Below are 25,959 nucleotides of genomic sequence, written 5' to 3' on the forward strand. Positions count from 1 at the left end.
CACCTGCGAGGTGAGTGCTCTAACCACTACACTACAGGATTCAAACTCTAACTATGCAAAAGAATAACATGATAATAGTGATATTGTAAATTTACATTCCTTGAAGGGCTTCTTCAAGGAATATTGATAAACATCTAGTGCATTTTGTTTTGTTTTATACCAATTAACGAAACCACTCTGAAAAACTCTGTGTTACAGTTCTGCTTCTAAAACAATGCTTTCCAATTATTGTAATGTGAAGCAACAGAACCTGAGATGTAAAGAACTTGGAACACAAAACAGAGTCGTCATTCACTTTCCCGTAATAATTCTCCAATTGCACGTCTTGGGCTGAAAAACATACACTTACATGAAGGCAGATGTCGAATGTTCAATACGCACGCCCATTATTTTCAGAGCCAATGGACCTTCAGCTCAGGAGTTTTGCATTCATTTCTTAGATTTTTTTGTAATCTCCAGAGAAACTTTTCGATTCATAATTTATGAATTTATCATTATTGTTCCTTTTTGATCACAATTATATCTATCCTACTTACATTTTCAGAGTTTTAAATAAGTCCAGTGCTTTGGCCTCTACTGCCTTGTAATACTGTGGACCTGCCTAGCTCAGGAATTGAAACTACAACAACAACAACAACTGAGACAGCCACAGGTTCACTGAATTCCTACATTCCATTGTGTGGTGTTGCACATCACCTTGGAATCAGCTCAGCTTCATGTAACCCCAAGAAACTTCTCCCCTCAACCCCTACCTCCCCCAGGGAGGATAGTCACTAGTTGCTCTTTTGATATCTGAGAAGCATAGGTTTGAGCCCTCACTAGGTACCAGGAACTCCATGCGAGCTTCCTGGTGAGCAGCATAGCTCTGTATGAAATGCATAAGAGCTTTGTCTTCGCCCTCCTATTACAACCACAACCCAATGAGGTGATGGTTTCACCAGCTGGAGGCACAGATGCTGAATTGTTGCATTAATTAAAATCTCTGATTTACAAATAGCAGAGTGCGAGATTCGCTGTAAGATTTGTAAACTGATTTGCAAATCCTAAACTGACAAGGTCAAAAAATAATCAGCAAGCAAAATGGTTCATAGTTTTAAAGTGTTGCAAAAGTATGGTAATTATTTTGTCATTTTTAGATGTTTTCATAGAGGATACTTATTTCCACTGATTGGTGCATTAGTAAGAGCAGGGCATAATGTTAAAATTATTACTAGAACAATCCTTGCATTTGATATAGCGCCTTATAATATTGTTGCAATGTCTCACAGAATATACTGTAAAGTGAATTGACTATATATTTTGTCGATGAAACATGGCAGCAAATTGCACACAGCAGTGTCCAACAAACAGTTGTGGATTGAGTAATTTATGGAGGCACAAAGTGGGACATACTTTGTTTTGCACACAAAAAGCTATTAGGATACACAAGGCATCTCCATGATTGGCAGTTGAAAATGCGTTAATTACAACATTCACAACAAAATTAGACAAAATCCTGGAAAACTAGGGTTCAAAATGAAACGGGGTAAAGCAGGAAAATGGGATTAGGATTGGTAACTCCAGTGAGGGATCTTGCACAGAACAATGGCAAATGGGTTCTTAAGTGTTGAAACTTTGATGATTAATGGCTTTGTTGCAGATAAAACATTTGTGAACAAATGGGAATTTGCAGTGCAGTATTCAGAATTGTGCTATTGGCATGTTAAAATCATTGAGATTCTTGGCTGCTTCATAACAACAATAGGGTGTGTCAAATGACCAGCATTTTAATAAACTAACAAGGATAGTACAGAAAATCAGCCTTTGTCTTACCTAATACATTTTGACAGACATAATCTGATTCCTCTGGTGGAATGACAGGTTTGAGGTTTGAATTGTATATTCACAATGGATCCAGAGCATCATTTTTCAAATCAGGTACATTTTTTTGTAAATAACAATAAAAAAGATGAACAAAATGAACAAGATATACATTGTGTCATCACATGAACAATAGATATTTTCAGATTTTTCTGAAACTGCCTGGAATGTCATCCCCTTACTTCTGAATTAGTTATGACAAGCTTGACACTTCCCTCACTGAACTTCTCAACTTCACAGACTCTTGGTGACCTTTAGCTCCATCAAAGTACCACCTGCCACTCCCAAAAGGAAAGAGATGTTATATCTATGTCCTAACTACGAACAATTGCAATGTTCTCAAGTGAAGGAAAGGTTATATGTGTTATTTGTTTTACTATCCTGTAGCTCAGTGGTTAGAGCACTCGCCTCACAAACGATAGACCTGGGTTCGATTCCTGGCAGGGCAAAACCTTGGGCAAGTTTCCTTACTCCACATGCCTGATAATAATCCCTCAAGAAAAAACCCAATAATAAATTGGTTATTTTCAATCCACAATGGTATTATTTGAAAAGAGAAGGCAGTTTCTCCCAGTGTCCTAGCTAACAGTCAGCCAAATAAAATTAGTCATTCACTCTAGGCTGTTTGTGAAACAAATTTCTGTGCACAAATTGGTTGCCACATTCACTCAACAACAAGAACAAGATTACATTTGTATAGCGCCTTTCACATTGGGAGGACTTCCCAAGGCGCTGGACAGTTTGCAAAACATTTGCTGCAAACATACAGTCCCTGAAATGAAAGCTCAACAACAAAAGAATCTGGGGCAATTACTTCATCTTTAACTTTGTGAGAGACACTGAATTTATTAAAGCAGTTATTAATCTATTTTATCGCATTCTTACAGCAATTGCCCATAAAATACACAGTCATTCAACTTTACAATATATCATGTGAAGCGCTTTGAGAATTCATCCAGACGTGAAAGGTGTTACACCAAATACAGAGATTAAAAAATGCAAGGATAAAAAAACTCCATTCTCAGACTTGCTCCCTGCCTCTCCTCATTTAACACCCACCTTGAGATGTACTTCTTTGACCGCACTTTCAGTCATCTTTCCCCTCCCCACCTCCTTCAACTCCTAACCCCAGTTTGGGTGTCCAACTAACAGTGCCATGTGTTTGAAGTATTAAAGAGTGCTTTATAAATGTAAATTGTATCGTATTATATAAAACACACATTCTCTTTGGAAGTAATGGAGATGGGAAAGGGTTAGCCTAACGTTATTTTATTTTACTATTTTGGGGACAAAACATTTGCTGCAAACATACAGTCCCTGAAATGAAAGCTCAACAACAAAAGAATCTGGGGCAATTACTTCATCTTTAACTTTGTGAGAGACACTGAATTTATTAAAGCAGTTATTAATCTATTTTATCGCCCCACCCCACCCCCACTCTCCTTACATCACTACATTGATACAGTGTCCATGGAGGAGCTCGAGAAATAGCTATTTGATTGAGAAATATGGAGAAAAGTCAGGGAAATGGATTTTAGGAGTGTTTCACAAATAATTACTATCAGGATTAGTGACTATTTTAAAGCAAATGTTGCAGACATTAGCGGCAACAGGTTCTGTAATAGGCAGAGGATGAAAGACAAGTTGACCTGGAAGGTCAGCCTATATTACAGGCTCAAGTCGTGATCTGGGGCTTTGAACCTATGATTTTCTGATCCAGAGGCAAATGTCCTACCAACTGGGCCCAAAGGAAGGATAATTGATGCAAAAGCAGCTTTGACATTATTGTAAAATTACAACAGAAAAGACCTTGATTACCTGAAAGGGAAAAAATCAAAACTAAAATCCAATTGAAAGGGAGAAATATTCTGCTCCCCAAGATGACACACATATTATTGTGCACTGAACTTCTTCTACACATGTATCCTGACAATGGTCCAAAACTTTTAAGAGGGCTTTACAGTTCAAAGAGCATAAAGGACAAAAACTGATTGTAAAAGGTTATTTGTACTGTTTGTAATGAAAAATAGAGAGATGAATAATAAATGAAATTAAATAGGACAGCAGTGAGAGGTAGTGCAGTATAGAATATTATTATTTTGGCAGTTTGAGATGCTTGAAGGGCGCTATGTAAATGTAATTTGTTGCATTAATTATTTTTGCTCATTTAAATAAAAAAGATTTCTCCAGACATAGGGATGGAATAAAGCTCGTATCTGGATGCAGGCAGTTCCTGTAATATTTGTTATCTGTGTGTAAATAGAGAGAATAATGTGTATTATAATTTACCAAATATATTCTACAATAGAATCAGCTTAAAATAATTACTGTAGATTTGATCCTTCTTCATATACCATCTTCTATTGTTTATCACTGTGATCATGGGAATCACACAGTCTAGGCAGACATTTGTTTTCTGCCTTTGGCAAATTATGATTGAGTTATTATTATTAATAATAATCATTGAATTTGATGTAGCACTTTTCATGTCAGGGAGATGCTTCAAAAACACTTCACAGCATTTCTTGTGAAAAATAGTTTACAATGACTGACTGCTTTGTTCACAAAAATTACACTGGTATTTCGTGCATTGAGATTTGTTTGCTGGCAAGAGGAACATGTCACTTGAGAGCTCATATAATTATGATAGGTTTTTCAACAGATATGTTCATACTTATATGGGTTTTCGAGGTGAACCCTAAATCATATTATAATAGCAGAGATATTGTTTTCACAAAAATCAGCCACCTCAGGGAAATGAAATTAAAACTCGAAGCTGCCAAGTGAGACTCGGAAAATTTAACTTGTATTCTTCAGAGGAAAGCTATTGATACAGAACAAAATACAAGCCTTGAAATGTTGCATGAAAGGATGAATAATGCATATATGAGCAGGAATACGTAGGTGAGCAATTCACCAAACAACAATTGAGTAATTGAAAGATAAGAGTACAACATCAAGGCACTTCAAGAAATTTAGACATAATTTTCCCATTGGAAGAATAGATTAAAAAATCATAGAAAAATAATAGCATGAAAGATGATATCTCCTGTCTGTGCTGGTGTTAGCTCCCTGAATGTTGAAGCTATCTCGTTCTTTCCCTATAATGTTTAATATCATTATTTCTCAATTATTCAATAATTATTTCCCTTTTAAATGTGGTTTTGGACCGAGTTTCAACAGACATTTGTGGTAAATATCCATCATTCTAACACCATTATGTGTAATAATTCCCATTGAAAGCTATTTATATAATGTTAAATCATTTAAACTGTTCTTTGGGGGTCAGCCAAGTGTCTGACACATACAAAACCATCACCAACCTTCCCATAGTTTGTCCAGATAAGACCACCCTACCTGTAAGGGCTTTGATTTGCTGGAATAACAGGAGTTGAGTGGGAAGGATCCCACTGCCCAGTCTGCTCCTCCAAGTACTGCAGATGGTCTGTCATCAGCAGTGCAATGGAGAACTGCGGATATACTGGCTCAGCAAATAGACGGCCGCCACAGAGGTTTGACTGAATTCCACCTTTCCATCGTCAAATATGTGACCTCAAAGCCAGTTTAACTCTGAGAAACCACCTCTCCCAGCCACCACCACCCCGGATAGATAAATTCCATTAAATAGCAGTTGGATGAATATCCTCTCAAGCATGGGATTGAGTGTTATAAGGTCAAGGACAGACTTGTGAAGATACTTTGCAGGTTATGTGGATAAAGTTAGACAGAGATGATTAGATATTCTATTGGCTACAATGATAGAAAAAGATGATCAGATACTCTGCCAGTTATAAAGGTAGACAGAGATGATCAAATATTGCATCTGCTGTGTCAATTTTTCAATAAAAAGATCGTACTTGGAACTACAGTCTTCATTTGATGTGATAAATATATGTATCACACCTGTCAACTCTTAATCCTTTTTTTCATAGCATATCTCTTAAAGGATAATCTTTAACATCTGTCTACTCTAACATAGCTGAGTTGTCTTTATATTCTACTTGTTGCTGGCTGCAATTTCCTTTTCTACTTCCTCTAGTACTTTTAGTTGCCCTTGGCTGTCTTTTATATGACTCCCAATACCCAGTGACATCTGCTTCTTTGTATCTTTTACAATATTTCTGCTCTGCCTTTTGGCAAATGTTCACATCTTTTGTCTGTGTTGTCGTAGGCTGAGCCAGTGATTTGTACAACAGATTATGAGAATTCTCAATAGACAATTTAAGACATAAAGAAAGGCACTTCAGTCTCTTTATCTGTAAAATCAGTACAGAACAAGTTCAAAAATATATTTGCATGAGAATAAAAAAATCAGGCCATCTGATATGCTGCTGACATATTGTTAAGGTCTTAAATTTGTCTTCATTTGTATTTGGATAGAATCTATTCACTACTCATGCATAAAATTACACTCCTTCATTCTTTCTGATATCTGTTCCCTTTATGACTTTAATTTTTTTCAGTTATGAACTGAAATGTCACCAGGCAATTTACTTTTGGATATGGAGAATTTATAATGCTCAAGAGGTGTTATAGCTGCAGTTCAGACGGAAATTAAACATGCTTTAGAACAATCGTTGTATATGCGCAACATTCTGACAATTTCAATAATAACAACAACAAGATTCCATTTATTGAGCGCCTTTCACGTTGGGAGGACGTCCCAAGGCGCTGTACAGTTGGGTCAGGACCCGAGCAGGGGGGGAAATGGTCAGGGTGAGGGGAGGGAAGGAGGGAGCGAGGAGGGGGTAGAGAGTCGAGAGGGGAGCTGAAGACACGGTCAAAGAGAAAGGTCTTGAGACCGATCTTGAAGGAGGAAAGGGAGGAGGCAAGGCGAAGGCACTGGAGGATGGAGTTCCAGAGCCTAGGGGCTGAGAGGCTGAAGGCCCGGCCATCGATGGTCGGACGGTTGGGCCTTGAGGTGATAAAGGCTTGGACCAGAGTTTCAGCAGCGTGAGGGGTGGGGTAGTGCCGTAGTCTGTTGATGTTTTGGAGGTGATGGAAGGCGGTACCAGTTGTGGCGTGGATATGAGGGAGAAAGGACAGCTCAGGGTCGAACAGAACACCGAGGTTCCTGACTGGCTTTGAGAGGTGGAGAGTGCAGCCTTGGATGCTGATGCTGTCAGCGCCTGAGGTGCGGAGGCACTGACGTGAGCCAATCAGGAGGGCCTCAGTTTTACGCACGTTGAGCTGAAGAAAGTTGTCTCTCGTCCAGGACTCGATGTCGGACAGGCAGGCTGTCAGGACATCGGTGGTCGTGGAGTTGAAGGTAGAGGAGGAAAGGTAGAGTTGGGTGTCATCCGCATACATGTGGAAGTTAACCCCATGTCTGCAGATGATGTCACCAAGGGGGAGCATGTAGAGGGTGAAGAGGAGGGGACCGAGGACAGAGCCCTGAGGGACACCGCACAAGACAGTGCGGGGGCTGGAGGAAAAACCATTCGTGGAAACAAAGTGAAGACAGTGGGAGAGGTATGACCTAAACTACTCAAGGACAGGGCCTTGAAGGTTGAGGTGGGAAGACAAGCGGTGGAGGAGGATAGCGTGGTCGACCATATCGAATGCTGTCAATAGGTCGAGGAGGACGAGGAGGCAGAGGGAGCCCTGGTCACAGATGGTCAGGATGTCATTGGTGACCTTGACCAGGGCAGTTTCTGTGCTATGGGCAGCACGGAAACCCGACTGAAGGGGTTTGAATAATGAATGGGTGGAAAGGAAAGAGCGCAGTTGGGAGGCGACAACTCGTTCCAGGACCTTGGACAGGAAAGGGAGGTTGGAGATTGGCCGGTAGCTTGATAGCTGCGACGCATCAAGGGAGGGTTTTTTTCAAGGTGGGAGTGATGGTGGCAGTTTTTAAGGGAATGGGAACAGAGCCAGAGGAGAGGGACAGGTTGACGATGTCTGTGATATGTGGGGCAAGGAGGTGGAGCTGGGAGATAAGGAGTGGAGTGGGGATGGGGTCAAGGGAGCAGGTGGTGGGTTTCAGGGATAGGATGAGTTTGGTGACAGAGGGTGGGGAAACGGGTACGAAAGTGTGTAGGGGAGGATGGGTAGGAGTCGGAGTGTGGGAGGGAGGGTTGGGGGGTGGGTGGATGTTGGAGGGGAAGTGACCGCGGAGCGAATTCCCTTGATTTTGGATTCAAGGAAATCCAGCATCTCCTCGCAGTGAAGGTTGGAGGAGATGACCTGCGCGGGGTGGCGGGGGGGACGGAGGAGTCGGGATGTGGTAGAAAACAGTAGCCTGGGGTTGTTCTTCGCCTCCAGGAGTAGAAGGACGACTTGGCCGAGGCTAGAGTGGAGTGGTAGATTTTGAGGAGGTCCAGCCAGATTTGTCGGTGGACCGTTAGGCCAGATTTAACGCAGGTGCGTTCAGCGGCCCGCACCTGGCTATTCAGTGAGCGGAGGTGGGTGGTGAACCAGGGGGAGGAGCGAGAGTAGGAGACAGTACGGGAGGTGATGGGGGCAAGAGTGTCAAGTGTGGAGGAGAGGGTGTTGAGGAGGGTGAGAGGAGAAGAGGGGTCAGTGAGGATTGAAGGTCAGAAGGAGAGGAGTTCAGAGGACTCCAAGGCAGCGGTTAGGGATTGTGGGGGTAACTCCTTCCAGGGGCGGTAGAAGATGGTGGTGGGTCTGGTGGAGGTGGGGCCTGGTGGAGGTGGTGAAGGAGATGAAGTGGTGAATAAGAAAATAATGCTCAACATCACCTTCAAATCCTTCTCTGTTAGATAGGAATTTAGCTTATAGTTGCACTTCTATAGATAGTATAATCTGATCTCACTCTTTGTTTTGGTCAGTTGGGTGTTAGACACAGGTGTCAATTGGACTATATGAATTCAAAGTTTGGACATGGAGCTTGAATCCAGTCTTCAGAGGCAAGAGTGCTATCAACTGAGGACTGAGGTTGGCTAACACTTTGAGCTGTTTCAACACGATAAGGAGGTGTAAAATAATACAAGTTATTTCTTCTTTCTTTCTATGAGGTAAAAAGATCTGATAGGAATCCTGACGCTGATCACTTTCCTGGGACTCCTGCTACTGTAGAAAGTAGGCATGAATATTGGGCAAAAGCAGGGTTGGTTCAAGGGTGATGCCTGCCATAACTTCTGATGCACACTACCAAGGGATAAACGTGAATAATGTTCACTTGGAAAGCTGTACTCTGGTAAGAGTTAATGCCTTTAACAGAGCAGAATAAAGGAAAACATAGAAGGGTAACAATATAATTGACAATGCCTGCAAAAAAAAATTAACATCCATTTACCATTACCCTCTAACACAGAGAACTTACTAACTCTTGAATGAATTCAGTCTTTCCATTTTGTCAATTACTTTAACACCTTTGCAAAACCTCTGTGTTTGCCAGAAAACTCCAATCAGAGCAATAATTTGGTTTGAGCTCTTGAAAGAGCTGCTTGAAATGACCGCTATTATTTGATGGAGATGGATGCTGAGTGTGAGTGGTTCAAATTTAATGATAACAAAAAATAAGTATGTTGAGAAAGATTTAAAGAATAGCTGTATATTCAATTCTTGTGACACAATTTAGCATTTTAGACTTAATATAGCCTTTTACTTCTTCGTGAATTTATGCTGAGTACAGGAAGCGTAACAATATGAACAAGATGCTGTGTTCATTCAAGCTTTACCAATTTTTGTAATCAATTTCAGGTCTTGCATTTGCAAGGCCTTTGGAACAATTTACTTGTGAAATCATGGTTTTATGATACATTATGCATTATTAATTTTTAGCTGGAATACATATTAGCCTCAATAGCAATTCCTCCTGGAGTTTTTAATTTGAAGGTAAGTTGTTGTAGTCATTATAGAGCTTCTAGTGAAGCAGAAGAGCAAATAAAGTGACTCACATATTTTGCTTGAAGTTACTTTTCTTGTTTTCTTGCCAGTTACTGTGCTTTAATAGATATATCCAGTGAAAATAAATAGCCACGTTGTGTTTTTTTAATTAAAATTGTCATATTTTCTATTGTAATGGGAAAGTAATGCGTATAATTTGGGAAGTTTGCTTGCGATGGTTGTGAATTTTTGCTCAGTAAATTAATTTTTTAAAAATGCTCACTGCAATGTAGCGAGGCTTAATTGCAGGTCTTTGTGTGCAGTTAATCTGTATGGTTTGTCTGTGTTCAATACATTCCATTCCCTGTTGCAGAATGGATTGACCTCTCAAACCTTACACCCCACTCCTCTCTACCCATCCTCTTTGCTCAGCTGGCTCCAGCCTTCTACACATCTCTCGTGTCTTTCATTCCACCATCAGCGGCTGTGCTTTCAGCCCCTACACCCTGAAACTCTGGAACTCCCTGCCTCAATCGTTTTGCCTTGCCCCCTAATTGCCCATCTTCAGATCGCACCTGAAGACCTTTCTTTTTGTTCCAGCCAAGAGTCACTGCCTTTCTCTCCCCGGCTTGGTGTCAAGCTCCCCCACTGTTAAGCCCTCTGAAACATTGCTCTGTATGAAGGTACCATATACATGCAAGTTGCTGTTGTAGTACAGCAGGGTTTTTCGCACCAAGTGAAGTTACTTTGAAGGAGATTGCATTGGGTCAATAAATGAACTATTTGCAAGGAAGTATTTATTTATCCAGAGGGTAATTAATGACTGGGAAAAGTTACCAGAAAGGGTGGTTCAGGTCACAACACATGAACTCATTTAGCTGAAGTGTTGGGAGGATGATAGGGTGAGAATTCTGGAAGGATGAGATCAAGGGGGCCAAAGGGCTTCATTCCAAACTCTTTTGTGATCTTGTGCACTTGGTATATAGTCCAAGACCACTTACTAACTGCCTCAACAGAAATCCCCAGATGCCAATACTAATGTAATGCAGAGACGTACACCAAGGTTAGACTCCTAGAATTAAGGCAGCCAGCGGTTATCTTTTTTAAATCATATAGATATTTAGTAGCCACATAGATATTCCAGTGCCTTGGAACCTGACGTGAAAAGCACGATACAAATATAAGTAGTTGTTGTTGTTGTAGTACCGTAGTCTATTATTTAGTAGTTTATTGCAAATGTGAAATAGTATTGTAAAGACATTTGGTGCTACCCACAAACAGATGAAGCTCACAGAGGCAATCTTAATAATAATAATTCTTGCATTTGTTATAGCGCTTTTCATGTCTTCTAGAAGCCATAGCTTCAGGGCGCAGTGGCTGAAAACATGGCTGCTGATGATGGGGCAGAGGGTCCGGGGGAACAAGGAGGAGGCCAGAGTCAGTTGAGTGGAGGCAGCGGGTAGTGGTGTAGGGAGAGAACAGGTTGGAGAGAACAGGGGTGCCAGGGTGTGAAGGGATTTAAATACAAGAGTGAGGTTCTTGAGAATGCGGGAGGCAGAGTTTTGAATTAGTTGAATTTTGTAAATAATGGAGTAGGGGAGACCAGTGAGGAAGGCGTTTGTTTGAATAGTCAAGGCGGGAGGTGACGAAGACATGGACAAAGGTTTCGGCAGCTTTTGGAATGAGGTACGGACGGAGACAGACAATGTGGTAGAGATGGAGGTGGAGCTGTGGAACTCTCTCCCTCAATTCCTTCAGCTTGCCCCTCTCTCACCCCATTTTCAGGTCATGCTTAAAGATGTTCCTCTTCGACCGTGCCTACGATCACCTTCCCCCTCCAGTTGGCTCCGCATCGGGCTCTGCCAGGGACCGGGTGTGGAGTAGGAAGGATAGCTGGGGATTGAACCTGACCCTAAGTTGCTCACGAGGTTCGGTGAGTCTTAGGGCAAGATCGGGTAGGGTGAGATGGTCTGCACCACAGAAGAGAAGACGTTGACAAGAGCCAAAGAGTATGTTCCAACATTCAGCTCCAGAAAGTTTGTGCTCATCCAAGGCTTGATGTTTGTCAGATAAGCTGACAGGACATCAGCAGACTAGGAGTCGCAGCTGGAGGAAGACAAGTAGATTTGTATACATACAATACAAAATTACATTTGTAATGTGCCTTTCACGTCGGAAGGAGGTCCCAAGATGCTGGAATTGAAACTTTACCCCATGTCTCTGGAGGACATTGCCGAGAGGGAGCATGTAGATGAGGAAAAGAAAGGGGCCAAGGATGGAGCCTTGGAGTATCCTACAGGTGACCAGGCGGGTGGGAGAGTGGATAAACCATTTGCTGAGATGAAGTGCTCGCAGTTGGTTAAGTGGGACTTAAACCATGCGAGTGCTGTCCCACTAAGTTAGCTGAGGGAGGAGAAGCTGTGGAGGAGTATGTTGCAGTTGATTGTGTCGAATGCAGCAGAAAGGTCCAGGAGGACAATGAGGCAGAGGTAGCCCAGGTCACATAACGAGAGGATGTAATCTGTTACTTTGACGAGCGCTGTCTCTGTGCTGCAATTTGGGCGAAAACCGGACTGACCATATGAAGCAAACAATTAGCAAGCATGTAAAGAGACATTATGGTCCATTAACCAACAGTCTAATCTAGATAATGGACCATGCATGGCTACTTGAGGCTTGTGTTGCAAACCAGGGTTCTGTCTCACTACACTTTGCATTCATGATCGAAAGGATAATTTGTAATTAACAGAATGGACTTGTGATATTTCTTAATGTGATTCATCCATTAGAATCCCACTATTGACCAGTGCTTGGATGTAGATTGCATCAAAGTAGAATTCCCATGGGTCAGTGTGACATAGTTACAGAAGGAGACACCAGGAGCAGTCTCCATTTACTCAAATCAAGTTCATAATAGGAAATTCCATTAAGAAATATAACAAACTAATGGCTGTTTTGGTATGGTTTATCGAGGATCCCAGATTAGGATGATACAGATCAGATAAGAGCAACCATTTTATAGTATAAGAGGAGAAAAGGGACTTTATAAAGGATACAATTCAGTCCATATCCGCTAACATTATGGCTGAACTCCATCTTCCCTTGTTCCGAGCCTGATTCGATCTTTATTCCAGAAACTAGTCTCTCTTGAGCCAAAGCCAATAGCATGATCCTTGCCATTCTTTTCTTAAGGCCTAGCTTGCATCTTCTCATTTGCAAGGTTGCTTCCTCTTTCTCTCATTTTCGTTTAGCAGTTTCTTTCTAGGCTCTGCAGCCTATATTATTCCCAGTCCTTTGGTACCGACTGTACCTATTAGAAAAAAGAATTAAGACCTTGTATCTTATAATATTGAATCATCTCAAAGTACTCCACAATAATTATTAAGTGTAGTGATATTTCTTAATAGATAATGGTGGAACCATTTTGTGCACGCACCTCTGTTTACCTTGCAGTAAGTAATAACCCAGTTGTCAGTCAATTGGCGGATAGCTTTTCTTAAAAATTCCTTAAAAAAAATTGTGTCAACTCAATCCATGACAATTTGTAGGAACCTGCTGTGCGCAATTGGCTGCTATGTTTCGCGCACAAAATATACAATTCGTATTGCAGTGTATACTGTGAAGCAATTTGAGATGTCTCAAAAACATAATTACAGAAGGAGACACCAGGGGTTCCCATTTACACAAATCAGGTTCATTTTTAAGGAATCACATTAAGAAATATTGCAAACTAATAGCTCTTTGGATCCTTTATCTGAGGATCCCAGGTTTGGACTTCGAAGATCAGATAAGAGCAATCATTTTACAGTATGAATGGAGAGAAAGGTCTTTATTAAGGATACAATTCTGCTACCATTGGGGCTGAACTCCATTTTCCCTTGATTCAAGCCTGGTTTGGTCTTTATTCCAGAAGCTGGTCTCTCTTGAGCCAAAGCTAATAGCATTATATTTATCATTCCTTGCTGAAGGAATTGCTTGCTTCTTTTCCTGCTGGGATCGATGTATCATATCATATCGCAACTAGGAATAGGACTCACTCCAAAGCAAATAACTAGCTGACACTTCCCTCTCCCTAACAAGAATTTAAAGGTTGGCTCAGTTTTAGTCCCTCAAGGAATGTCTTGGAAGATTTTCCTAATTCTCTCGTGTGGACTGTAGTGTCTTACACCCTCTTCTTCACGCTTACAACGCTTCGGAGTTAAATTGCCATTGACAAGCATGAGATGCAATATTCAACTGCTAGAGCGTTGTCCTTGACTCTTCCTACAGATCTGCTGACATTTAAGTTTTTTTCTTTTTGAGTTAATTCTAGGCTGAAGATATTAAACTTGTCTGATACTCTGCATAGATTAGTTTGAAAGTACATCCTGGCATGGTGAGTAAAACCTGATATTTATCTAAAATCAGAATAAGTTGTATCTTTCACACGGTGATCAGTCTTATTTGAAGTTTTTTTCATTAGTTTTTCAATATCCAATACTTGGTTGGCATTTTCTAATAACTTGCAATGGTGCCCATATCATATAATTTTGATTCTGTCAGGAACAGGAAGGGAACCCAGAAAATTTCGGCAGTACTTGCTTATTTATTTTCAAAAATGCTTGTAGTAAATGAAGAAAATAAGGATTGGAGCTACAATCTTAGCTCCACGAAATCTGAACCATAGCTAGGTATTGAAGCTAAAGGTCAATGTAATGATATTTTCCCTACCCTTCATTTTATTAAATTGAACCCATTACTACCATTCCACTGACCTTTTTTCCTTATTATATCTCAAACAATAAAAAGTCTCCAATGACTTTTAAGGTCAATTCCAGGCTTCAGACTTATGTATGAAAAGAAAAGCATTCATAACCAATTACATTTACAAAAAAACTTGCTGGCAATTAAATTTTACAATTTGCAAAGCTTTTTTTTGTGCAACTAAAGGATTGTTCAGGAAATTTGCGGCTCCTTTTAACCATTCCTCTGATTTTCGAAGTCAGTGTCAAGCAATCTTTTAAGGTTATTTATACTTTAAACTTTAAACTTTCTTAAACTTCTAAATCAGCACCTTAGGACGTCCTCCCGACGTGAAAGGCGCTGTGCAAATGTAATCTTGTTGCTATTGTTGTTAAACTTTAGTATAGAGCATGACAATCTCTTAAATTAGCTTTGTGTCCTGTCTGGTTGAAATGAATCTTAATAAAGTACTAAACCATTTTGATTTAATTTTGAATGTACTCTATGGGAGGAGAGAATTAGACAATCCAATAAGTATTAGATATATAACCACAGGTGTGGGATTCTGTTCAGTTATTGTAAGAGACTAAAAATATATTCCTTATACTCAGCAGTATTGTCACATCAAGGTTCGACAACCAAACTCCCTCCTTGTCGGCCTCCCCAACTCCCCATATCAATCTGTCCACTCCCTTTCTTCAGCAGGCTCTGGCCTGCTCCATGTCTCCCGCCCAACCCGCCCTACCATCAGTGGCCGGGCTTTCGGTCTCTCTGCCCCCACCCTTTGGAACTCCATCCCATAATCCCTTCGCCTTGCTCCCTTCCTTGCCTCCTTCAAGGCACGATTCAAGTTCCTTTTTCGACTGTGCCTTCACCTGCCCTCCTACCTCTCTGCCCTCCCTCACCCCAACGCTAGCCTCCCCATGCTACCCCCATCAGGTCCTGATACTCGACTGTTCAGCACCTTGGGACGTTCTCCCGACATGAAAGACGTTTTACAAATGTAATGTTATTGTTGCATTAGACCAAATCTAATGTGTATTTGATGCTGTTACCTTACAAAGTAACCTTGACAACTGTGGAGGTTCTATTTGTGATCTGTGCTGCTGAAAACAAAATGAAAGCACTATTAACTCCTCTTCTTCATCAGTTCAAAGATGCTGTTTGTTATTGAAAAATATTAATTCCACTGAACGATTGGGTCCCTTGACCTCTTTGATAAAATAACCTTTGAGATTTTTGCAACAACTCAACGATAAACGTAAACTCTCTTACGTGGGTTTTGAAGCAGTTGAGTGGAAGGCAACACTTCAAAACAGCCTGGGTCTCACGGATAAGTGGGTATTCCAGGATCAGCAAATGTGGGCAGGTGAAAGATGACAGTGCAAAATTCTACATTGATTAGCGAATAAATACTAGGATACATTCAGGATAATTCCACAATTCCAACACATGGCAGGAGAGGAAACCATCACTGATCCTGCCATCCTACAGGGATCACGGACTATCCATTTGCTGCTGGTAATGGAATGTTCACATTTTGAAGAAAATTCTCCACTTGTTCCTGAGATCTAAGCATCTTTTTGAAAGTATCTAATAATAACTCTACCACACCCTAAAATATGATTTAGGAACGCGTGGGGTCCAGGTATTTTGAGGAGCTGATTTTGTATAGAAGCACAAAATGGCATGAAAGTTTGAGGAAAAAGCAACATCTCTTGTTAAGGTCCCATTACATTGTTAAATTCTCATAAATGTGAACTTGTGCCCATAGAATAATAATCAATGTTTTTCTAACGCACAAAATTTGTTATCAGTGGTAGCCATGCCTCTTCACTAGAATAATAATTCTTCATATGCCAAACTGTGCAACACTTTGAAGCACTTTGAGGCGATAAAACACTATTATTATTATTGTTATTATATCAAATGCAAGGATAATTATTATTTTTATATGATTCTTTGAGCAAAATTATTTCACCCAAAATTCAGTCCTGTGTGCAGATGTTCACCTTTTAGTGAACACCTGTGCACAGGACTGACTGTTATGTAAGGCAAATATTTTTATGGGTTAAAGCAGAAGAAGCTGGAAAAAAATAATATTTTGCTTGAAGGCACATCTCTGGAACTCCATCGTGGAGCCCCTCTAAATTGCTCCCTCCTGCTTTTAAGGCACATTTGAAAACATACCTCTTTACTTAGCTTTTGCTTCATCTTTCCTTTCCCTACCTCCCCTAGGTCCTACACCACCATGGGTGCCCATCCAGCACTATGAAGTGCTTTGAGACATACTCCTGACATTAAAGGCACTATATAATTGTGAATTGTATTATATTGTATACTCCCTATTGTACTGTCACGCAGTGAGAATCGTTGCAACACCCATTATCCCAATGCTGTATCAAGCCCTTCAGCAGCATCTTACAACAACATTTGACAACCGTAAATTAACATTGGACTTAAATGAAATGAAATGATAGCATTCTCCGATTAAAAAAACACTCTGATCTTCAGCTTGCCCAGTAATGAGGGCCAATTTAGATTTTTATGGTGACAACATGAATCTTCAAAGCTCCAAAGAAAGACCAATGGGATTTGAGTAGGATTTTTAAATAGGTTGCAATATTTTAATCTCCGAATCCCATCATTAATTTTACAATTGTTAGGCCATCATTTGTTTGGTGTTATCTGTTGTTTAGCTTTATGTACAGAGGAATATGAAGAAGTATTAGTTGAAATACAAAGTGTTATGGATATATTGGGTTCAGAATGGCTGTATTTCAACCTGAATTTTCAAAGAATATAAATGTAAATTATTGCTGGTAGCCCTTTGTTTGTAACACAAACCCATGGAAACTGCACTGCAGCATATTATACTTCTAGCAATTTAGAGTATAGTTCCTGTAGGTTGGCGTGAATAAATTTAGTTTTCAGTAGGATTCAACAATTTACAAAACTTTAGAAACATTATATTTTTTACCCTTTTATTGTGGCAGTATAAGTCATATGGCGGGGTTCAATTCCCGACAGGGCTAAACCTTGGGCAAGTTTCCTTACTCCACACGCCTGATAATAATCCCTCAAGAAAAAAAACAATAATAAATTGGTCACTTCAATCCATGACTGTTTGTGGGACACTGCTGTGCACAATTGGCTGCCGCGTTCGCCCACAAATGTACAGTCAATTCACTTTACAGTGTGTTCTGTGAAGCGTTTTGGGACGTCTTCAAGACGTGAAAAGTGCTATAACAAATCAAGGATTATTATTATTATGTGCTACAAATGTACATATGCAGATAGGATGCCATTCAATTGTTACTCCTGGTATAACCATCCTCGTTTTAATTGGTATATATCTTTTGTTACAAGAATGTGTCTATATTTGTGCTTGAGTGGAAAATTATTGCTTGATCTGTGCTGTTTTGTATTCAAAACCATAAAACGATTAAAATGCAAAACAACTGTGCTTCTTAAATTTGTTTTAATATTTAGAAAGTAACGTCAATTGTGTCTGCTATCACTTCTTGTTGTTTGTTCTATGCATTCCTTTTTTTATATCGTTTTATATGAAGAATCCTTTTTAGTTTAGTGAGGGGAAAACCAACCAACCAATTCCTGTTCCTGGTCCCTCTAAACGCACCTATTAGTTGTGAGCATGTATGACAGCTGGGTGGGGAGAGGTCAGGTTCGATTGTGACTCCCTCTACGGTGAGTACCAAGCACGACGCTCACTACCAAGACTCACACATGAACAATGATTATTTGGGTGAGTACAGAAGAGCAAACAACACCCCTGGAACCGTGCCCCAACAAGAGGAAGACGGAGCAAGAGCACAGAGGCCAATCGGAGAAAAAATAGTCGGAAAAATAATTGAATAAAGTAAACATTTATAGAGACGAGGATCATTTTTTAAAAAAAGGAATTATGTCACCAAAGGCAGCAGGTCGCAGTTGGCCTATAATTAGTGATATACAACAACTTGCAACATGCCGGATGGAGTCTCCAAGCGCTTAACAGTGATGGAGCCCGATATTGAATCATGGGAGGGGGAAGGTGACCGTACACATGGTCGAAGAGAAAGGTCTTCAAGCGCAACCTGAAAATTGGGAGAGAGGGGTTAAGGTGAAGGGATTGAGGGAGAAAGTTCCACAGCTTTGGAGCTTAGTGGCTAAAAGCACGGCTGCCAATGGTGGGGCGGAGGGTCCGGGGGACAAGGAGGAAGCCGGAGCCAATCGAGCAGAGGCAGCGGGTAGTGGTGTAGGGAGAGAGCAGGTTCGAGAGATAGGGGTGTGCCAGCACATGAAGGGATTTAAATACAAGAGCAAGGACCTTAAAATTGATCCACTCTGTGACAGGGAGCCAGTGGAGTTTGACAATGCGCAAAGTGTACAGTGCACCAAGAAACTGTGTCTTGAAAGAAACCAATTTTGTTGCCCATTGAAAACCATCGATTGAACCATTGCTGGAAGGAAAATGAAAATGATTTGAGAAGGTCAATTGTAAAGAATATGATGAATGTGGATTGGAATTCAGCATAAGAGTAGATACAGATAGATGATTAGTGGAGACGAACATTAATGTGGAGAAGGAACTCAATGAGATAAAGTAGAGGCCTGTGAAAGCTCTGAGTTATTGGAAAAAGATAAATAAGTTGAACCACCAATTGGATCATAGATAAAGTAATTTGAGAGAGAAAAACTAAGTAGCTCTGAGCTTTATGTTGGTGGCATTGCACAAGATGTTTACAGGAGCATTTTGCTAGAGTCTGTCAGACTTTGTCACTGTCCTATGTAATAAAAAAAACTTGCATTTGTCACCTTTCATGTCGGGAGGACACTGCTAAGCACTTACAAGATTTTCACTGTAAAGCCGTGTCACTGCATGTTTGGGGGCAAAAGTGAATTGGTAATGATGGTAAACAAATCAACAGTGTTCCATTGAAAAAAATGACTTATTTAAAAAAACACACAGGCCTTTTCATTTATATTTTATGAAAAGGGGAATATATTTTTTTCATTTTATGTGATTGCCATTGTGCTTCTTTGCTTTTCTAGATAGTTTTCTTTTAGGAAATAACATTATGGGATATAGTGCATAGATAGTTTGGGACATATGCGCATGTGACCACCAGGAAAGTTGAAGGTGAACTAGATGGACCTTGGTCTTTCTTTGTCTAACATTTCTTATGTTCTTAAGTTCTTCCCCAATTTTCTTTTCAATCTGATTCTCCATCTTTTCCTTGTTTGTTTTATAATGTGAATTATAATTTTTTAACCATATACCTTACCTTCAAACTTTTTACTTATTTGTTTTCCTTGTTCTCTTAGTTTATATACAATCTGACCAGAAGGAGGCATGTGACCCTCCGAGATGAAAAAAATCCACAGCCCATCAAAAGTCTAGAATGGAAAGATTCACGATCGATGCATCAGGTAAATCTTTGAGCTGTAAAACACAGAAAAGTCTCTGTTAATGGGTACATTGATCAATGCAACCTGGAGCCTGACAGCCAGCCCAAATTGATATTAGTGTCATTTGATATTACATTGAAACGTCTCAAAGTACTTCACAGTATAGTAATTATTTTTGCCCACAAAATAAACACAATCACCCACTTTATACAGTATTTTTTGTGAAGGATTTTGAAACATCTTGATGACCTGATAAGGACTATTATTATGGAGTGAGTGTGTATTTGTAAATTAACATGGCAGTTAATTTGCTCTCAGCAATGTTTATGAGGTGAATGATCAATTTAACTGGAGGATATGTTGGCCAGACCACCAGGAGAAACTCCCTCTCTTATTGAACAGTGAATTACCTGAATGTCCTCCAGCACTCAAAGCTGCAACCCTCTGACACATTTCAGTTGCACCATCTGCACCATCTTGTCTTCAATATAAAGACAAAATGGTTTGCAGTCTGAGACTCAGGTATCAATTGTGTGTAAAATAATCCTTCGCAATGAAAAAGTTAACAAGCTTTATTCCAGAAGATTTATTCACCCTCGAGTCTCTTGTGTGAGACGAGTTATTAAAATGCTTTATGGAAGTGAAGATAGGACATCCGTTGTTACATTCTCATTTTATTGCAGCACAATCTGCCTTCTGCAGGCATATTAACTTGATGTATCACTTGTAGTCTTCCTTAAATGCATTTCAACTACTTACTTTACATAGAGCTAATATTTTTCTACAAAGATATCAAACTAACTATGAGTTTCCATATTAAGGTTCAAACTTTATACCAAAAAAAACACTGGCTATTTCTGATTTTCAGTCTAATTTGTAAACTTGACTACATTTCTGCAGCTTAGTGTCATATTTTACCTTATTTCCCTTGAATATATTTGGTTACATTCCATCAAATTCATTGCCTTATTAACATTCTCATAGGGTCTAGTTTTTAATTTAATTAAAATTGTATTATTGCCCTTTCTCAGCAAGTACTATTGAATGCTATTAAATTCTGACAAGCATTTCAAATGGGCATGGCTCATGACATTTCATGACATTTCATTGTGCAATCTTTTGTTTTGTTCAGGTTACAATTTTATATCTGAAGTTCAACAACAACAACAAATTACACTTGTATAGCACCTTTCACGTGGGGAGGATGTCCAGTCATAAGTTGGAAGCTAAAAAGTAATCAAAAAGGCGAATGGAATGTTGGCCTTTATCTCAAGGGGTCTGGAATACAAAGTGGAAGAAATGATGCTTCAGCTTTATAGAGCGTTAGTCAGACTCCCATCTGCAGTACTGCGTTCAGTTTTGGGCACCACACCTCAGGAAAGATATTTTGGCCCTGGATGGGGTGCATCGCAGGTTCACCAGAATGTTACCAGGCCTAAAAGGGTTAAGTTATGAGGAAAGGCTGCGTAAAAGGCTGCACTCTCCACCTCTCAAAGTCAGTCAGGAACCTCGGTGTTCTGTTTGACCCTGAGCTGTCCTTTCTCCCTCATATCCGCGCCACAACTGGCACCGCCTTCCATCACCTCCGGAATATCGCCAGACTATGGCACTACCACACCCCTCACGCTGCTGAAACTCTGGTCCACGCCTTTGTCACCTCAAGGCTGGACTATGGGAACTCTCTCCTCATCGGCCTTCCCGCCACCTCCCTCCACAAGCTGCGGGTCATTCAGAACTCTGCAGCTCGTGTACTGTCCCGCACCAGGCTTCGGGACCACATCACTCCCACCCTCGCTCGCCTCCACTGGCTCCCCATCCCCCAGAGGATCGAATTCAAGATCCTCATCCTCACCTACAAGGCCATTCACGGCCTTGCTCCCTCCTACCTCTCCGACCTACTATCCCCCTACCTACCTGCCCGTACCCTCCGTTCCTCTGGCTCCGGTCTGCTCCACATCCCCCGCCCCAACCGCCCTACCATCGGTGGCCGGGCCTTCAGCCTCTCAGCCCCGAGGCTCTGGAACTCTATCCCCCAGTGCCTTCGCCGCCTCCTCCCTTTCCTCCTTCAAGGCCGGTCTCAAGACCTTTCTCTTTGACCGAGCCTTCAGCTCCCCTCTCGACTCTCTACCCCCTCCTCGCTCCCTCCCTCCCTCCCTCCCCTCACCCTGACCATTTCCCCCCTGCTCGGGTCCTGACCCAACTGTACAGCGCCTTGGGACGTCCTCCCGACGTGAAAGGCGCTCAATAAATGGAATCTTGTTGTTGTTTTTGTAAACTTGGATCGTATTCCCTTGTGTTTAGAAGGTTGAGGGGTGATTTGATTGAGGTATTTTAGATGATAAAGGGATATGATAGGGTAAATACAGAGAAGCTATTTCCTCTGGTGGGGGAATCCAAAACAAGGGGGCATAGTCTTAACATTAGAACCTGGCCATTTAAGAGTGAAATCAAGAAGTATTTTTTCACTCAAAGGGTGATACAAATCTGGAATTCTCTCCTCCAGAAGGCTGTGGATGCGGGATCCATCCATATCTTCAAGAGTGAGGTTGATAGATGTTTGGTAGATCAGGGTATTAAGGGATATGGAGAGAAAGCGGGAAATTAGAATTGAAAGGATTAGTTGAGGTACAGATCAGCCACGATCTAATTAAATGGTGGAATAGGCTCGAAGGGCTGATTGGCCTCTTCCTGTTCCTGTGTTCCTATGGAAGCTTTTTTTTAAGAACTGTGGATAATTGGCTTCCAATTAAGATGAGTTTAAGAACTTTCCACAACTCGGCACTGCCTGATCCTTTTAAGGCAAAATGGATTTATATGTTAAGACTAACGAGAATGTGTCAAAGTTTGGAGCTTCAAGTATCAAAGGTTAATTAACGTGCACTTAAACAGGCAGATAAGATATTGGTTTAACATCTCATTTTCAGGATAGTACCTCTGATATTCAGTACTCTTTCCTACATTTACTAGCAGTAAGTAGGAACCCGGTTGTTAGTCGATTGGCGGATCGCTTTTCCATGGGTAATAATTCCTTCAAAATAAAAAATAGTAATAAATAAATTTGTCACTCAATACACAACTGTTTGTGGGACATTGCTGTGTGCAATTGGCTACCGCGTTTCATCCACAAAGTATACAGTCAATTCGCTTTACAGTTTATTCTGTGAAGCACTTTGAGACGTCTCAAAGACATAATAAGGCGCTATATCAAATGCAAGGATCATTATTATTTTTATTATTACACCTCCAACATTGTATTGGAATGTTGCATTAGAGGAAAGAAATTTCTCCTAACCCCTTCCAAAATTGTTTTGCTAACAGTCTTGAATAAAATTTGATATATACAGTATTGAATTAATACGGCAAAGTTTGTGATGTTTCTTAACCTTAGAGTCTTAACTACAATAGTATGAGGAATGAATGAGGTTCACTGGAGAGAAAAATTGGCAAACAAAATGTTGAAACTAACTAATAAGGGGATGCCATGGATAAAAAAGGAGGTGAAGACAAAACTGCAGTGAAAGAAAAAAGCATTTGAAAAGTACAGAATAGATAACGGAGAGGAAAACAGAAGTAAATACGGTAAACGTATGAAAGAGGTTAAAAGGATGATTAGGAAGGCAAAAATGAACCATGAGGAGAAGGTTGTGGAGTCCTGTGGCTCAGTGGTTAGAGCACTCGCTTTGCAAGTGAGAGACCTGAGTTCAATTCCAGGCAGGGCGAAACCTTGGGCAAGTTTCCTTACTCCACACGCCTAATAATAATCCCTCCAAAACTAAAAACAATAATAAATTGGTCATTTTCAATCTACGACTGTTTGTGGGACATTGCTGTGCGCAATTGGCTGCCGCGTTTGCCCACAAATATACAGTCAATCAATTCACTTTACAGTGTACTCTGTGAAGCGCTTTGGGACGTCCTCCCGACGTGAAAAGCGCTATATCAAATGCAAGGATTATTATTATTATTATTATTAAGGTAGCAAAAAACTGTAAAAAGAAACAGCAAGGTGTTCTAGCAATACAAGAATGGAAAGGGGTAGAACTGTTTAAGGAAGAAGCTCACAGCAGATAATAAGATGATGGTAGAAATACTAATTGAATATTTGCCTCAGTTTTCACAAAGGAAACTGATAAAGACAATTTAGTAAGAACAGAAGGGACAGGGTGTAAAATCGCAACAGTTAAGATAATATAATAATAATAAAAATAATAATAATCCTTGCATTTTATATCGTGTCTTATCACATCTTCAAGATGTCTCAAAGTGCTTCACAGAGTATATTGCAAAGTGAATTAACTGTCCATTTTATGGGCAAAAAGATAAAAAAAATCAAAAAGAAAATGGAAACCAGGTTGAATAGTAAGATAAGGGATAAACCCATTGTAAAATACGAATAAATGTAAGAGAGAGGCAGAGTAATTCACTAGTTTAAATAATGGAGTCAATTGTGATGTGTTAATTAACACTTATGAGCAAACTAATACTTGTAATAAATGTAGTGACCTTTAGATATGTGAGACATTAATTGGTCATTTCGGTCTACCACAGGTTCACCTCCTCCCTCACATCCTGCCCCCCTCCCCCCCGCATACCTTTTATAATGGAATCGGATTACAATACTGTATATTGCAATAAAATTTACATTTATATAGGAATAACAACAATAACAAATTACATTTACTTTCAATTCAAGAGGACATCCCAAGGCGCTGGACAGTCAGGGATTTGGACTCGAGCTGGGGGTTGGGATCAGGATGGGTGGAGGGTAGGGAGAATAGGAGCAGGAGGGTGGCTGAAGGCGTAGGCGAAGAGGATGGACTTGAAACGTGCCTTGAAGGAGACAAGGGAGGGAACAAGGTGAAGGGACAGTAGGATGGAGTTCCAAAGGGTGCGGGCAGAGAGGCTGAAGGCCCGTCCGCCGATGATGGGTGGGCCGGACGGGGGATGTGGAGCAGGTCAGAGCCTGCTGAGTGAAGGGAGCAGACAGGCTGATATGAGGTTAGCAAGTCACAGAGATAGGAAGGGGCAAGGCCATGGAAGACTTTGAAGGCAATGACAAGGATTTTGAACTCTATCCTTTGGGGGATGGGGAGCCAGTGGAGCAGTTCTAGTGTGGGGGTAAGGGAAGGCAGAGTGGGTCATGGCACGGATGTGAGGTAGAAAGGACAGTTGAGAGTCAAACAAGATACCAAGGTTTCGGACTGGCTCATTGAGATAGAGTGTGCATCCATGGATGGTGATGCTGCCAGTGCCTGAGGTGTGGAGGTGCTGAAGGGAGCCAATCAGACGGGCCTTGGTCTTGTTGATGTTGAACTGTAGCAAGTTAACTCTCATCCAGAGCTTGATGTCTGACAGATGTTCTGTCAGAACACCAGTGGTCCTGGAGTTGAGGGTGGAGGAAGAGAGATTAAGTTGGAAGTCATCCACATACATGTGGAAGGTGGCCCCATATCTGTGAAAGATGTCACCAAGAGGGAGCATATATAGGTTGAAGAGGAGCGGACAAAGGACAGAGCCCTAAGGAGCACTGCACGAGATAGTGCGGAGGCTGGAGGAGAAGCCATTTGTGGAGACAAAGTGGATACCATGTGAGAGTAAGATCTGAACCACTCAAGGACAGAACCATGAAAGTTGAGGTCAGAAGAGAAGTGGTGGAGGAGAATAGAGTGATCGACCGTGTAAAAGGCAGCAGAGCAGTCAAGGAGGACGAGGAGACAGAGGGAGCCCTGGTCACAGATCAACAAAATTTTATTTGTCACTTTGACCAAGGCTATTTCTGTGCTGTGGGCAGCACAAAAACCTGATTGGAAAAGTTCTTAGAGGGAATGGTGGGAGACGAATGAGTGAAGCTGAGAAGTCACAACTCATTCCAGGACCTTAGAAAGAAAAGGGAGTTTGGAAATCGGCCATTAATTTGAGAGCAGGGATGGGTCCAGTGAAGGTTTTTTGAGGATAGGGTTGATGTCGCCTGTTTTTAAGGGGGTGGGGCAATGCCAGTTGACAGGGAGAGTTGATGATGTATGTGAGTAGAGGAGCAAGGACGTTGAGCTGGGGTGTAAGGAGAGGGGTAGGGATGGGGTCGAGGGAACAGGTAGTGGGTTTCATGTGGGTTATAATGGCGGTGAGAGAGGAGGGGAACACAAGTTCGAAGGTGTGGAGGGAAGGATGGGTAGG

The 25,959-nt window shown here is 41.0% G+C and overlaps 1 long non-coding RNA gene across 2 annotated transcripts in view; it reads right to left on the reverse strand.

Annotated features, from left to right (window-relative positions):
- LOC103186717 overlaps window positions 1-25,959 on the reverse strand; it is a 46,374-nt gene that overhangs the window by 6,625 nt on the left and 13,790 nt on the right. The window contains exons 2-4 of one of the 2 annotated variants that reach the window (XR_488804.2): window positions 19,662-19,819; window positions 12,708-12,961; window positions 9,723-9,769 (exon numbers count right to left, since the gene is read on the reverse strand). This is a non-coding gene — a long non-coding RNA (uncharacterized LOC103186717). Of the gene's footprint in view, window positions 1-8,568; window positions 9,034-9,722; window positions 9,770-12,707; window positions 12,962-19,661; window positions 19,820-25,959 lie in introns of those variants that run through there. The other variant, XR_488805.2, reaches the window with a different exon arrangement.

This window comes from Callorhinchus milii, unplaced genomic scaffold (genome assembly GCF_018977255.1).
Source record: "Callorhinchus milii isolate IMCB2004 unplaced genomic scaffold, IMCB_Cmil_1.0 Scaffold2, whole genome shotgun sequence".
In the NCBI taxonomy this organism is placed as follows: Eukaryota; Metazoa; Chordata; class Chondrichthyes; order Chimaeriformes; family Callorhinchidae; genus Callorhinchus; species Callorhinchus milii.